Source organism: Oryctolagus cuniculus, chromosome 5 (genome assembly GCF_051225735.1).
Source record: "Oryctolagus cuniculus isolate XC-2025 breed Fujian yellow rabbit chromosome 5, ASM5122573v1, whole genome shotgun sequence".
Lineage (NCBI taxonomy): Eukaryota > Metazoa > Chordata > Mammalia > Lagomorpha > Leporidae > Oryctolagus > Oryctolagus cuniculus.
In genome coordinates, this window is record NC_142871.1 from 156,086,259 (window position 1) to 156,102,210 (window position 15,952).

At 49.7% G+C, this 15,952-nt stretch overlaps 1 long non-coding RNA gene across 3 annotated transcripts in view; it reads left to right on the forward strand.

Moving 5' to 3' along the window:
* Positions 1-15,952, forward strand: part of LOC149126814 (uncharacterized) — a 77,193-nt gene that overhangs the window by 39,871 nt on the left and 21,370 nt on the right. Inside the window, exons 3-4 of one of the 3 annotated variants that reach the window (XR_016234793.1) lie at positions 10,301-10,522; positions 11,250-12,037. The exons of 1 other annotated variant lie outside the window; for it this stretch is intronic. This is a non-coding gene — a long non-coding RNA (uncharacterized LOC149126814). Of the gene's footprint in view, positions 1-10,300; positions 10,523-11,249; positions 12,038-15,952 lie in introns of those variants that run through there. One more of the 3 variants, XR_016234794.1, reaches the window with a different exon arrangement.

A 15,952-nucleotide genomic window follows, 5' to 3' on the forward strand; every position in this document is an offset into this window, starting at 1 on the left:
ACAGAGAGATCGCCCATCTGCTGGTTCACTCCTTAAATGGCTGCAATGGCCTGGGCCAGGAACTTCATTATGTCTCCCACATGGTACAAGGGTCTAAGCACTTGGGCCACCTTCCGATGCTTTCCCAGGCTCATTAGCAGGGAGCTGGATCGGAAGTGGAGCAGCTGGGGTTTGAACTGGAGCCTGTTTGTGATGCCGGCATCGCAGGGGCTGCTTCATCTGCTGGGCCACAAGGCCAGCCCCTGGAGTGTGCATTAGCGGGCAGCTGTAGCTGGGAGTCAGAGCCAGGCCCTAGACTCAGGTCCTCACGCGTGGGATGCAGGTGTTTTAACTGGCATCCTAGCTGCCATGAGCTTTTCAAAGCCCCTTCCCATTTTACTACCGGTAGTTCACTACGAGAGAAGGTAGAAACAATGCAAGAGACACATGGATGCTTTTCTTCAGAGGAAGGTTCCTCCTTTCTCAGGATCCTGTTTCTTTCTAGGATTCCCTTCTTAGGTTCCTGAATTTATTTCCTTACTTCTTCCTTGGCTCTGCGTAGCCAAGAGAAGCTCCTCACTCCGTGAATGCAGAGGTCAGCTGGACAAGTCAGTTGTGGAGAGGGGATGGCCATTGGTTGGGCCACTGGGCACGTGGGCAGCAGTCCCTGTCTCTCCTTTCCATCTCCTTTTTTTTTTTTGACAGGCAGAGTGGACAGTGAGAGAGAGAGAGAGAGAGAGAGAGAGAGAGAGAAAGGTCTTCCTTTGCCATTGGTTCACCCCACAATGGCCACCGCGGCCGGTGCGCTGCGGCTGGCGCACCATGCTAGTCTGAAGGCAGGAGCCAGGTGCTTCTCCTGGTCTCCCCTGCAGGTGCAGGGCCAAAGCACCTGGTCCATCCTCGACTTCACTCCTGGGCCACAGAAGAGAGCTGGACTGGAAGAGGGCCAACTGGGACAGAATCCAGTGCCCCGACCGGGACTAGAACCTGGAGTGCCGGTGCCGCAGGTGGAGGATTAGCCTAGTGAGCCGCGGCTCTATATAAAAGGCTCTATCTCCTTTTACAAGCTTGTTTTATTTTCCTTTCTTTCCTCACCTTTCTTTCAATCCACTTGGTGGAAAATGCAGCCAGACCCTAGAGTTTCCCTTTGAATTCTTGTTCCATTTACCTAGGGTCTAGAATTCAAGATTCTTCTCCCTGGTTGGGAACATGCCTCATGCCTGCTGTTGTCCCAGTCTACCTGGCAGGGAATGTAGGATCACACTGAACAGACAAGGCTGCTAGGAGCTCCCTGTGACCAAGGCATGCATAGCGGGCAGTCCAGTGTGACATCTAGCATGTAACACACGTACAATCCCAGAAATCTTCACATAAGAAAAGGTTGTCTAGGCACTTACCTAATCACTTTTGAGATATACAACCATTTTTCACCCAATTCCATAAAATAAAAATGGTAGGGAGAGATGAATATAACCATGAATGTGTTTATAATGAGTCCCTGATCCCTCTGTCACAGTATCCATGCATATATAGTCCTTGCACAGAAAAGGGAATCATCCAAGACTCTGTAGCACACACGTGTGATCTCTTGGGGACCAGCATGTGCGCTTTCCAATGCACATTCCGAACAAAAACCTTCCAAGGAAAGCAAACAATTCCAGTTTTAGGAAAGAGCCGAGATTTGTTATGATAATCACATTCAACAAGTGTAAGATTCTGGACTCAAAGCGACTGCCTTGTGGGGAAGAAAAGTGCTAGAATGGCTTGATTTGGGGTTTTAATGAGAGATGTTTCTCCTCTGCTATACCCTCCACGCTTTTCCCCGCCCCTGGTTGTTTCTCTAGCAGGCCAGTCAAGAGCCCTGCACGCAGCAGCTCCGGGCGGATGTTAACAATTCAACTCTACCAATTAACTGCTGAGACCTTCTTCATCCTGCTCAGCACGGCTTCTTGTGCAGGCTGCTGCAAACATAACAACGCACCTCACCATTGTGAACGCATAATGATATGTTCATCAGGGGGCGTAGCAATCCTTGGAGCCGCAATATCTGGTTCTTGGGTGCATACTATAGATGCTGGAGTGTGTCTTATGTGACAGTGACTGTGAAACAGGAATGCCCTCTTCAGAGAGAAAAGGCAAAACACCAGGGATCCAGGAACTACACAGACGTTCTGACTTAAAATGCAGATATCACTCCCTTGACCTGTGGTACCCTGTCCTTGAAGGCAATGGCTGGCCCACAAAACCAGGTTTGAATTGTAGGGTGGCCATCACACCCTAGATCTGCATCAAGTTTCAGAAAAGGGATCTGTTGGTTAGTTCACCCCAAATGAACTGAGAAGTAGTAAGGCCATACCACTGTGTTTGGAGAGACGAGGGGAACACACAGCCTGGTGCTTGACACAAAGTGCAGGGCAAATGGTGAACAGGTTGAAGGAAGGACACAAGGTGGAAGAAGCCCAAATAAGGATCACTAATAGCCATAGTCAGTACCAAGGAGGGTGGAAGAAGGAGAGAATTGGATTTCCTTGAGATTCCTGTGTTTTTTTTTTTTTTTTTCCTAATTGAGTCTCCAATGTTGGCACCAGAGTGGCCTGCAGTGATTTAGATGAGGAAGTGGTAAATTCTGTTGTGAGAACAGGGACATATAAAGGGCCCTCAAGGAGCTGCTTTTCAAGATGCAGCTGAATTTCACTGTATACTCTATAGTTTGATGTTGCTTCTCTGACCTAGTAGTCCTCAACCAGGAGTGGCTTTGCCTACAAAAGTTCAGGAGTCATTGACTGACACCAGGAAAATCCTGGTTAGGGCACGGGCAGGCAATGCAGCTCTGAATGAGCGGAGGGAATGTCCTCTGTGAGGTGTCCTCTAGCTCTAGTGCACACGCAGTTTCCATGACCTTGTCTAGGAAATGGCTAAGACCTTAAACAATTCAATTCCCTGGAGGCTGAACCTCGGTTTGATAAGTTGGGCCTTGGAGTGTTTTGTCTTCTCATTCCTGGTTCTTCTAAGCTTACAGAAATTTATCCACAGGAAGTTGTCTTTGCTAGGTTGATCTAGAATGGCAGGAAGGAAGTTCTTCTTCTTCTTCTTCTTCTTTTTTTTTTTTTTTTTTTTTTTTGGACAGGTAGAGTTAGAGACAGAGAGAGACAGAGAGAAAGGTCTTCCTTTTCCGTTGGTTCACCCCCCAAATGGCTGCTGTGGCCGGCACTGTGCCAATCCGAAGCCAGGAGCCAGGTGCTTCCTCCTGGTCTCCCATGCAGGTGCAGGGCCCAAGCACCTGGGCCATCCTCCACTGCCTTCCCAAGCCACAGCAGAGAGCTGGACTGGAAGAGGAGCAAGCAGGACTAGAACCCGGGGTGCCAGCGCCGCAGGCGGAGGATTAGCCTAGTGAGCTGCGGCACTGGCCATGGAAGAAAGTTTGAGATCACATACTTTCAATAGTGTTCCCAGGGTTAGGAGAGTGGTTCAAACTGACCTGACCTGAGAGAGGACTCTTTGACATCTAAAGAAAGCGATTCAGAAAAACTTAATCAGAGCTGGGCTATCCAGTGGGGATGATGGGAAAGAGCTGTCTCTGTCTACTGTGATGACTGTTTCTAAGCATACAATGCTCAGGAAAGAGTTACAGGCTCCGTCGCACAATCTTGCCAGAGCTTGTTTTAAAGCAGAAAGGTCAAAGTCACGTTGACTACAGGGATGTCCTTTCTTCACTTGAGATAGCATTGTGATGTTTCCAAGGAAAATGAAGCCTTGACTTGGCCAGGTGTTCCAAGGAAACCAGTTGGGAGGAGATAGCCAGAGCACGCCTTAGTGGAGATTAACATATTCAGACGGAACTGGTGTCCAGTTTTATTCACAGAACTGGACTCATCCCTTGCCTGTCTCATGCCTGAACCTCCATTCAGGCCAGCTGAGCTTGGGGCATTTCGAAGGAGCAAGTGGGAATCCTTTGTGCTGATTAAGAGGAGTGGAATTTGCAGAGGGCACGGGAACAGCAGAGAAGGAAGTGGGAGGTGCAAGAGAAAGTGCTTCCCCACTAGACCTGCTGCTGGCCGAGCCCGAGCTCTGCGAGACCCTTGTCTTGATGGCGGAAAGGAGCAAGCAAGCTGGCCAAGGTGGCAGTTTCAGTGTCTGCTCTGCTGTACTGGTCTTTTCACGTTGAACTTGTTCAGAAAACACCAGGGAAGTAAGATGCTGTTCCAGTAGTCACAAATACAATGTAGTATTTAGGAACTGATTTAACCAAGATTACCTCAGACCTCCAAGGTGGAAAAGCTGTAAGTCTAATAAGACGTAGAATATGAAATTAATAGATATCATGTTCTTGGATGAGCAAGTTGATATTATGAAGATCGTGACTCTCCCAAAGCAATTCATAAAGTCAACATACTCAACCAAAATTCTATATTTTTTTCCCTTGAATTTCAGGAGCTCAATAAATTTTGAAAGAATAAATATTCATAAATATCTAAGTTGTTATTAAAATTAAAACTAGAGTAAATAGGGAGACTTACCCAGATTTTAGAACATGCAACAAAGCCATAGAAATACAAATTGCATGCAGTAATGGCTTATAGACCAATGCAACAGAAGAGAAACTCACAGACCTTGACTGCATTAGCAGCAATGATGAGGAAGCACAAATCAGAGAGGATTAGGTGAACTGCTGAGGTGATAACTGAGAAAAATGACTCACTGTGCAGAAAACGAGATCCCTGCTTTATACCACATATAAAAGTGGACTGCACACAGATTAAAGATCTGGGGCTGAGGTCTGCAGTTGTGAGAGGTAAAGCTATAAAGAAAACAGAAGAAAATGTGAGGAGAATATCTGAGAGAGGTAAGAAATGGCTTCTTAAATAAAACTTCAGAAATACAAACCACACAACAAAAAGAATGATATATTTATCCATATCATAATTAAGAATTTTGTTTCATGGAAGGGCATTATAGACCAAGTTCATAAAGAGATGACAGAATGGAAGAAGATATTTGCAATGTTTAAAACTGACAAAGGATTGCTATGTGGGATATGCAAAGAAGGCCTGCCAATCAACTCAATAGAAAACTGAACAAAAGTTATGAATAGGCATGTTAGAGGGATGAAAATGCAAAAGGAAGTACACATATAAAGGAATGCTTATATGTAACAAGAGAAATGCCAGTGAGATTTTGCTTTGTTCTGATTTAGATGGGGGAAAATTTAGAAAGCTGGGTGATGTCCATTGATGGTAGGGAATGTGGTTTGGGTTACTATTCCTACTGCAGGTAGGAGTCTAGATGAATGTGTGGCCATTTTCAAGAATAATCTAATACTACCACAGTGTGTACAGGGAAATAAATAAGAATTTTCCTACTAACACATTACCATGTTATTGTGTTGATGGTGAGTTAGAGGGCATCTGTCAATCACCAGTGGAGTTAGCAGATAAAATGTGACTGATGTACGTCATTTATGCCAATCCTATACAATGGTTAGAAGCAACGGGCTAGATGTGCAGCAGTAATGTGAATTCTCTTAAAACATAATGCTGATGGAAAAAAGCAGGAAGCAGGACAGATGTGTAACACAAGTTATTTCTGCTAGTTAAAAATATATGTACTCCAAAGAGCAGTAAGCTTTATACAAGAAAACATGCAAAATGATGCACATTAAATACATATGAATAATTGCTTATGGACAGTTAGTGGAGGTAAGAAATGGGATCAAAGGAGATAGATGAGGCCAACAAGGAGATGGGCAGACAAGAGAAGGGCCACGATATGGACAAAGATGACCCTGTATCAAGAGCTATAATGTCTAGTTATATCCATTGGGGCTCCACAGCTAACAGTAGAGAAAGGTTTAACTGATCTACCAGTACGAAATTCCCTAAGTGTCCATCGGAGCTGAGTGATGAAGACCAGTAAGTTAGGAGGCTTCGAAGGCAGTTGACTACCATCCCAGTGATATTTGGAAGTGAAGCGGGATGAGTGTGGGATGAGGGGTGCTGGTGGGCATTAGCTGCGCTGTGGGTTAGTGGGTGGAGTCACCGTGGGCTAGGGCAGTAGCAGAGAAATACCCAGTGCCAGCTCAGGAGGTGGCAAGAGTGAGTTCCATCCGTGCCTCCAGGGTTATCTAGAAAGACTCCTGGAAACAGAAACAAGGCACCTGCTACCTTTACATAAGGTAAAAATAAAAAAAAGTTGCATATGAAGGTTCACCACAGAGAGGAGAAGCCAAGGACTATGAATTTCTGGAGGGGGTCCTGGGTGCAAGCAGCGGGGAGAGGGAAGTGGGCAGCCAGGAGGGCCAGGATGTAGCGTGGTCACCACTTGGGGGGACATACCACGGAGAAGAGGGAAATGAGAGGGCTTAAAGGCTGAAGGCCTGTGAAGGGCTATACATGGTAGGACCAGAGCAAGAAGGGCGTGCTCCATGCTCGTCCATTCTCCCGCCCGCATGCACCTGTCACACAGCACCTCACCACTCCTAGCAGTTCTGACTTGACAAACACCATCTGCAAAGGTCCCTCCCGGACACCCTCAAGGTCTGTGTGGACAGCAGCACGTGGCCTGTGGGGCTCTGTGTCCCAGCGCCACCGTCTAGAAGATGGTAGCACACGTTTGCACGGATGTGCAGGGAACACCTGTGTCCCCGCGTGAGTACTGCTGATGGCCCAATTTACATAGGGTTATTTTTGATCTTTCCTCCTGGCTTCCCATCTGCTCGGAAGGCCTGCTCCTTTCTTTCCCGGGGAGGACTGGGGCTGAGCTACACCCGCCCCGTTCCTCAGCCCTTACCTCTTCTGTTCAAGCTTCCTCCAGGCCCAGGCTCTCTCCTTTTCCTTCTACTTTCCTGTGTGCGGGGGGAAGATGACAACCGTGGCTTTGGTTACCATAACATCCTGGGTGATGCTTTCTCAATGTTTAGTTACAGTAACATTCTACAGGAAGCTTTTGACCTTGGGAAAACCAAGAGCGATCGCGTTGTGTAGGCTACAGCTGACGTCTCCAGCTAGAGTGGAAGGGACAGGGAGCGGTGTGGGTAGAGTGGACTTGGAAGCTCAGTTGGAGCCCTGCCTTTCTGTTGTCTGCCCTGTCAACCCTCTCCATGTTCCCTTCAGTGCAAGTAACTGCTTTGTCCAACGCGGATGCTCTGTGTGTCTGGGTACCCGGACTCGGTGTATTTTATATGTGTGTTTGTGTTTCCAAAACATTTCCCTTCGATAACAAAGAGGCCTGGTGTTGCCAAGGAGGTTCCTAAAATATACCGTTGATGGAGCCAGGCTCCCGCCAATGCCCTCTTGTTGTTGCTGACGTGAGTCAGGGGTGACCTTTCCGCCCCTTTCGAGAGGATATTTATAAGAACCAGACATGGCCCACATGTGGCACAGAGCGTGCTGGGGGAGGCTGAGCAGACTTGCAGACAGCACGTCTGCCTTAGAAACTTGCTGGTAAAGACACGCCTGCTGTCGGCTAGTCTTCCTAGCGTTTTCCCTGCCCAGGGTGTTCACACACACACACATACACACCCCTGAAGTCAGACACGCTATCCCAAAATCTTCAGGTGGAAGGAAGGGAGGAAATGAGATAGCTGGACCTGGCGAAGGCGGGGTTGTGTGCAGCAGGGGAGGGGAAGGGGACGGTGACCTTGCAGACCAGCTCGCCGGGACTGGAGGGACGGAGTCAGATGGGAGTCACCCTGTGTCTTGGTCTGCTCAGGCTGCCGTCGGAATTTGTTTCCCACAGTTCTGGAGGCTGGAGGTCTGTGAACGTGCCTTCCAGGGGGGGCTCTGTCCCTGGCTGGAACGGCATGGCTGCCACTGTCTGCACCCACCTGGCCCTTGCTCTGGGTGCGTGTGCCTAGGCAGAGGGACAGGGTACTACAGCCTGCTCTTAGAAGGGCACTGTCAGCCGGCGCTGCGACTCACTAGGCTAATCCTCTGCCTGTGGCGCTGGCACCCCGGGTTCTAGTTCCGGTTGGGATGCCAGTTCTGTCCCGGTTGCCCCTCTTCCAGGCCAGCTCTCTGCTGTGGCCAGGGAGTGCAGTGGAGGATGGCCCAAGTGCTTGGGCCCTGCACCCCATGGGAGACCAGGAGAAGCACCTGGCTCCTGGCTTCGGATCAGTGCAGCGCCGGCCATAGAGGCCACTTGTGGGGTGAACCAACAGACAAAGGAAGACCTTTCTCTCTGTCTCTCTGTCTCTCTCTCTGTCTAACTCTGCACTGTCTTAGGTTGTGTGGCTACTGTTACGGCATACCTTAGACTGGCTACATTGCAAGCAATACATGTTTATTGCTGTCAGCTCTGGAGGCCAGAGATCAAGGTGCGGGTGTGTTCAGCGTCTGTCGATGGCTTGGTCTCTGCTTCCAAGATGGTGCCTCACTGTGTTGTCACGTGGTAGAAGGAGTGGGGGCTCTCTCTCCAGGCTCTTGCAGGAAAAGGGGGCTCCACCTTTCTGACCTAATCATCACCCTAGGCCATCACTTTGGGGTAAAGTTTCAACCCCTGGAATTTTGAGGGACTGTACCATGCGGACTGTAGCAGACAGCAGTCCCATCCTGGTGCATCTGCCTGTGTGACCTTCTCTAAGACTGATCACCTCCCGAAGGGCCCACCTGCAGTCACCATCATTGGGGGGGGGCGGCTAGGGCTCCACCCAGGGGTTTTGAGGGAACATAAGCATTCTGATTGTGACCACCGGTGTACGTGGAGGGTCTCAGCACCTGGCCTGGCCACATCCAGGCCACCAACCACACTCCCTGCCTTGTGGCTCTCCCTCTCCTGGGGGGAGGGCAGCAGTCACGGCGACTGAGCAGAGGAGGGTGCGCAGAAATAATGTCTGAAATCTCAAGGACTCACTGCCCCATGCAGGCACACTGGCCCCTGGGTTTGAACGACATGGCCAATGGTAGAGCTTTGTAGCTGGTCCAGCAAACGCCTCTGCTTCCAAAGTGCCCTTATGTTTAAAAAATTGTTACTAAACATTTTTATTATATTTAATATTTAGATGTAACATCTACTTATTCTAATATGGATTATGAACAGCTGCATTTTTACATCATTTTGAATTTTTACATTTAACTTTTTTTATTTCCTCCAAGTTTTTCTTTTCTTTTCTTTCTTTTTTTTTGGACACCATCTGGAAAACTTACCTATCCATTAAGTAGATGTTTGTTTTTCTTTTTGTACCCATTTCCTCTTCTCCTTTTCCTGGTGGAACAAAGTATTGTGAAAACCTAGTTATTGTTTACAAGGAGCACTTGCTTGTTGATGATTTTATTTTCAATTTCTCTCTAGCACTATATTTAGACCATGTTTGTAGTCGGTGTTGCTTCCTGTCCCCTCGATTTTGCAGCAGAAGAGGGAGGGGCCTCCCTGATGGTGGGTTTGTGGCCAGAGAGTCTGGTGTGGAGGTGGCGGAGGCTGTGTGGCTTGTGTTCAAGCCATCTCACCTTCAGCTTGATTACCTTTCCCGTCAGGGAACTCATCCCCATCCCTTTCCCCGAGAAGATGGCGAGGAGCTGGGCAGTTCCTTCTTCAGCAGCTAAGCAAGAAGTCCTTTTGTCTTTCCCTCTCCTTTTCCTGGATTCATAAAAAAGTTTCCAGTCTCCTGCGGCTCCATGCTGAGTCCTGGAAGTGTGAACTGGAAGACCCCAAAGCCCATCCATTTTACAGACACTGCAGCTGTGAGAAAGGGACCCAGGACCCTGGGCTCCTTCCACGTGGGGGATTGTCCAGGGCAGGCAGATTCCATGAGGCCTCAACACCTCGTTTGCTTTAAGCACAGACAGGGACTTGCAGGTTTTGTGAACAAAATCAATTAACACTCTTTGCTTTGGGGGTGCCTTTTGCACCCTTCAAAAGCCACTCACCCCGTCTGGGATCCTCAGATCCTCAGATAGAGACAGGGGGAGCGTGTTCACCTCACTGTGCACTCCTGTGTGGTGAGAGCCACAGAAGTGAGCCCTTTGCTGTCTACACAGCCCCATTGGTGCCAGTGCTGAACTACCCTTCCCAGGGCCGTGCAACCTGAGCCAACCCCGAGTTGTGCTCTGAGAGGAAACAGATGGATAAACAAAAGATGTCCTTCCTAAAAGAAATCCTTTCCTCTGTCCAGAGGCTTCTACAGAGAACTGTCCCCTGTTCCCCAAAGCCAGGGAGTCCAAGAAAGTCCCACCTGGCTGCTGGGCCCAGGCAGGCTGGCGGGAAAGTAAGATACACTGCTTGAACCTGCCTGGTAGTTGGTTTGGAACACATATTTGCAAAACGACAGTGGCATTGCCTTCCACTCCAGAGGGCTTGTTTCTTGTTCAACACATCTTTTTCTTCCCAGACTTCTTTCAAAGAGGCAAAAATACCCCCACAGCTTCCAGCAGCCTGTCCACGGTGCAGAGCTGTGGTTTCAGACTTGATCCGAGAGTCACTCATGCTGCCTGGAGCCGACTCACATCTGCAGCAGAGGGGAACCAGCGTGGGCTTCAGTGATGCGAAGCTGGGTCCCACATCCAACAAAGCCAGAGAAGATTGTTTGAAGGCCTCGGAAGCAGCTGCGGGTGTGAGTGCGCACATGTGTGTGGGATTTTATGGTTGGGTTGCAGCAAGTGAGGGGGTAACCGGGAATTTTGCCGCCATCCTGAAGTCTTTATTTCCCTGAGTGTTTCCAATTCAGAAGCCAAGCCTGACATCTTCTTCTCCTTAGGGCCAGGGCGAGCTGGGAGTGAGGCTGGCTTCAGTCTTGGTGGCTGAAATCTTTGTGCTGAGATGCTCACCGAATGAACGAATATGATTGTTGTGATGGGTGCAGCAGGGTTGTTTTATGGTGGTGGTGGTGGTGGTGGTGTGTGTGTGTGTGTGTGTAGGAGGGTGGGTGCAGAAAGAACACAGCAGAATTTGGAATCTCCAATGTAAAAGCGTTGGCCTTTGTTTTAGCTTTTGTGTTGTGAAGAGTTGCATGCGGCTATAAATACGAATGCGACTGGCAGAATGTGCAGATTAGGGAAAACCTGTGAAGGGTATAGAATGCTTTTTACACATCACACATTGGCAGTGTCTATTCATAGGATGCACATTCTAGAATGTCCTCTTTCTCTCTCTCTCTTTTTAAAGCTTCCTCCTTCTACATTTCTGGGCCCCCTTTCTGCTTCCCTTTCTAAGATCTTTTGAACAGCCTAAATGGAGGTGTGCTAAGTAGGGCACCTCTCCAGGTCGCGTGCATTCAGATCAAAGGGCGTGGCTTCCCCATGATGTCGGTAAGGGATTCTTTAACCCGAAACCCTTGTCAGTCTCGACAGGACCCGTGGGATGATGCGACATGTGGGAAGAATCAGGCTCTGTCAGGAACAGGCCCTCACCAGCTTCAAAGCCGGAAATGCTTTTGCATGGTATGCTTTCTGCTCTGTGTCTGTTTTCCCCTAATTGAAGCAGACCTGGAAATCCTCTCCTGCTAATATTTCATTAGGATTTTGCCACCAGGCTGCTCATTAGAAAACACTGGCTTCAAGGTTGCCTTTGTGAAACCGCAAAACCATGCACGCCTTCCTACTCAGTGCCGGTAGGCCGCCCCTTTTCGGCGAGGTCGGGAGCTCCGGAGAGGGCAAGTCCTTCCTGCTGTTTCGACGTTTCTGATTGGAGAGTGGCTGGAAATACTGGAAATCGATGTCCCTCTGGATCTTTGCAAAACTCAACCTGGGAGAAGAATCCTTGTGAAGTTGTCACAGATGTCGTGTGGCCATAAAGGAAAGACCAAACTGCAAGTGTTGTAGGATGAATTATTTAAAAAGAATTTATCTTGGGCCAGCGTTGTGGCATCACAGGTTAATCCAGAGCCTGCAGCTCTGGCATCCTGTATGGACACGAGTTCAAGTCCTGGCTGCTTCACCTGTGATCAGCTCCCTGCTAATCACCTGGGAAAGCAGTGGAAGATGGCCCAAGTCTTTGGGCGCTTGCACCCACATGGGAGACCCGGATGAAGCTCCTGGTTTCAGCCTGGCCCAGCCCCGGTCATTGCAGCAGTTTGGGCTGTGAACTAGTGGATGAAAGATCTCCTTCTCTCCCTCTCCCTCTCCCTCTCTCTCTCCCTCTCCCTCTCCCTCTCCCTCTCCCTCTCCCTCTCCCTCTCCCTCTCCCTCTCCCTCTCTCTCTCCGTCTGACTCTGCTTTTCAAACAAGTAAAGAAAAAACAAAACATTCCAGAGGCATATCCCAGGATGGATATGAGCACTGAACAGACCGTGCAGGGGCTGGCGCTGTGGCCTGTGATGCCAGCATCCCCTGTGGGTGCTGATTCACCAGCCCAGCTGCTCCACTTCTGATCCAGCTCCCTGCTAATGGCCTGGGCAAAGCAGCGGAGGATGGCCCAAGTGCTTGGGCCCCTGCCACCCACGTAGGAGACCCGGATGGAGTTCTTGGCTCCTGGCTTCAGCTTGACCAAGCCCTGGCCATTGCAGTTACTTGGAGGGTGAACCAGTAGATGGGAAATCTGTTTCTGTAACTCTGTCTTTCAAATAAATAAATAAGTAAATTTTTTTTGGAAGACTGTAAATCTCACTCAGTTTCTTTTGTCTCTGTCCTGTCTTCCTCACAGGACTGGAGTAAAGTTTGCGGCAGAAGGAGGCTCACAAAGAAACCTTTCTGATATTCTCTATGTTGTTGGGGCTCCAACTTTTTAAGACTTATTTTATTTATTTTAAAGTCAGAATTACAGAGAAAGGAGGAGACAGAGAGAGATCTTCCATCCACTGGTTCACTCCTCAAGTGGCCACAATGGCCAGGGCTAGGCAAGAGCAAAGCCAGGAGCCAGAAGCCTCTTCCATGTCTCCCACATGGGTGCAGGGGCCCAAGCCCAGGGGCCATTGTCCACTGCTGTCCCAGACATATTAGCAGGGAGCTAGATTGAAAGTAGAGCAGCCAGGACTCAAATCAGTGCCCATTTGGGATGCTGGGGTCAAAAGGCAGTAGCTTTACCTGCTATGCAGGCCCCAAGAAACTTTACGTGCCTGTGAGCCATTCCTTGAAATGCATTTTGGCCCCTAGGTGTGGGATGGAGGTCCCCATTCTGCAGCTGGGACCGTGCAGGGTGATGGCCTTCTGCCGTGCCAGGAGGCCTCGTCAATCCGATCTCGAGTCCTCACCAGCAGGGGTGGGATGGGCGAGGGGTGGGCGCGGTGCAAAAGGACTGCAAATTTCCTCCCGCCTATTCTCAGCCCCACCAGCGTCCTGCCTTCTTCAAAAGTGTTTGGAGTAAACTAAATACTGCTGAACTCTCTTGGGAGCCAGCCTGGGGGGACGTGAGGTAGAGGCAGGTTGTGGGAAGGAACGTGATCCGACAGCCACGGAGCAGGATGAAGACGGATGGAGCAGACAGTTCCCCTGCCATCTCTGTCACTCTTCATCTCTCCCATCCTTTCCTCTCCGTTTCAATCTCTTGTTTTCTCCATCTTGTTTCCCTCCTTGATTTTCTATCTATTGTAAGATAACAGGATAATTTCACTAAAGTTCAGAGGAGTGAGGAGGTGGAAGGGTTTGGAGAGTAACATCTGAGCCCCAGCTGAGCCACTGGGTACAGCTGGCCCTCAGCTACCTTTCCTAAAACCTGAGTGGGCTGGGTTAGACCATCTGTGGGCTCTCTGCCCTTACAACCCTTGTAAATGTGTTTCTCTGTTAACTTGGGGCAAACCTGCTCAACTTTCAATGCGAATGAGTTCTCTGTAATGCAGTGAGGGTGACCAGAGTGCAGAATTCCCATTTCCACTGGGGAGCTCAAGAGTGAGACCCCTCCCACTCCCCACCCGCCACCAGCAGCCAGTCCGGGGGGCTGCATGTGTGAGGCTGTCAGAAACAACCACCCTGCAGATTTCTCAGAATTAAAATTTGGCTGTTCTCTGGGGCTTTCACAGCCTTTGTCGTGCCGGCAGTTTTCAAAGATCATCATTGTTGTTACCCGCATCATCCGAGGTGCAGATGCTTATCTTGGGTCCCCAGAGTCAGTACTCACGTGGAAGGTTTTCAAGCCAGAAGCTGTGGAGCTGGTTCTGTAAACAGTGCCGTGCACTGTGCATGGCCATTTCTGGAGGCGGGGGTCCGTGGGTGCAGGAGATGGGGTGTGATGGAGGGGACGATGGATGACCCATGATCGCTTCTGTGCTTCCTTTACTTTGTTTGCTGTGCAGATGTGAGAACCAACGAGCAACAAGAGACACCAAGGCAGAGGGGGAAAGGAAGAGAGACCATTCAGCATGGCAGAGGGTGGGAAGATGGGAGGCTGTCACCACCAAGAAGGGTTTTGGCGAGCTTCAGCCCTAGCCCCCAAGTCTGCAGGGAAAGCAAACCCAGTTTAAGAGAAGTTGATGTCATTCCTGATCGTTCGATATTGGGGCAGAGAAACAACACAGCGCCTCCAGGAGGGTCCAAGGACAAAACTAGCATGATTTAGTTCGAAGATCTTGATTGGCCATCTTCTGATTCCAGAATCGGACACTGTTTCATTCCATAAAATAGAAGTGTTCTCGTGAGCGCGGCAGAGGGCATTAGAGAAGGGCTGAAGAAAGCGGAATGAAACAGCAGAGTGGTCATCCGAGTTATTTTCCTTGCACACAAAGAGAGAAAGAACAAAAGAGGGATCTCTGATTGGGTCCCCTGAGGTTACATCCGGTTCCAGGTTTAGTGTCAGGATTAAGGCAGAGGGCACTTTGTTATCGTGGGGATGGGACACTTGGCTGTTACCTCTCTCCTGGCCTGGAAGGTCAGCCTGTAGAGGCACAGCTTTGGCACGAGGGATTCCATTCTGATTTTCAGTCTGGTCTGTTGTGTAGGAACCTATTCCAGTGCGGTTCTCTCCTGTCATTTGTATTTAACAGCGTGTAAGGGTGCTTTGAGATGGCTTCTTAGGGACGGGCGCCTCCCGTATACAGCTGAGCTGCCTTAGTTGGAAGGGTAGAGCTGTGACAGCGGCCCTGAACTCCAAGCTCCACTTCGCTGGCTGGGTGGTTCCTGGCCAAGAAACTGCACAGCCTGGGGTAGCCTCAGCAGTGGTGCCTCATGAAGGCACAGTGGCAGCCACCTGTTGATGGTGCCAACCATCCTTGGGAGAATGAGAATCCACATTCTCCACCTGCCTTTGCTCTGATCTCTCTCTCTCTCTCTCTCTCTCTCTCTCTCTCTCTCTCTCTCTCTTTTGACAGGCAGTTAGACAGTGAGAGAGAGAAACAGAGAGAAAGGTCTTCCTTCTGTCGGTTCACCCCCAAATGGCTGCCACAGCCGGCACACTGCACCAATCCAAAGCCAGGAGCCAGGTGCTTCCTCCTGGTCTCCCATGGGGTGCAGGGCCCAAGCACTTGGGCCATCCTCCACTGCACTCCTGGGCCACAGCAGAGAGCTGGCCTGGAAGAGGAGCAACCGGAACAGAACCGGCACCCCAACCGGGACTAGAACCCGGGGTACCAGGGTACGCAGGCGGAGGATTAGCCCAGTGAGCCGCGGCGCTGGCCCTTTGCTGATCTTGAACTCTGACCCTTGAGCCTCTAGTTGCAGTCACAAAGTAGGAGCTAGCCAAACTCAACACGCCAGTTGGGAAATCAGATTTCCCAGAATCACCACTTTCAAAAATCTCCAGTGTGTTTGTGGAGGTTGGACCTTCCAGGCCAGGAGAGAGCTAACAGCCAAGTGTCCCATCCCCACGATAACAAAGTGCCCTCTGCCTTAATCCTGACACTAAGCCTGGAACCGGATGTAACCTCAGGGGACCCAATCAGAGATCCCTCTTTTGTTCTTTCTCTCTTTGTGTGCAAGGAAAATAACTCGGATGACCACTCTGCTGTTTCATTCCGCTTTCTTCAGCCCTTCTCTAATGCCCTCTGCCGCGCTCACGAGAACACTTCTATTTTATGGAATGAAACAGTGTCCGATTCTGGAATCAGAAGATGGCCAATCAAGATCTTCGAACTAAATCATGCTAGTTTTGTCCTTGGACCCTCCTGGAGGCGCTGTGA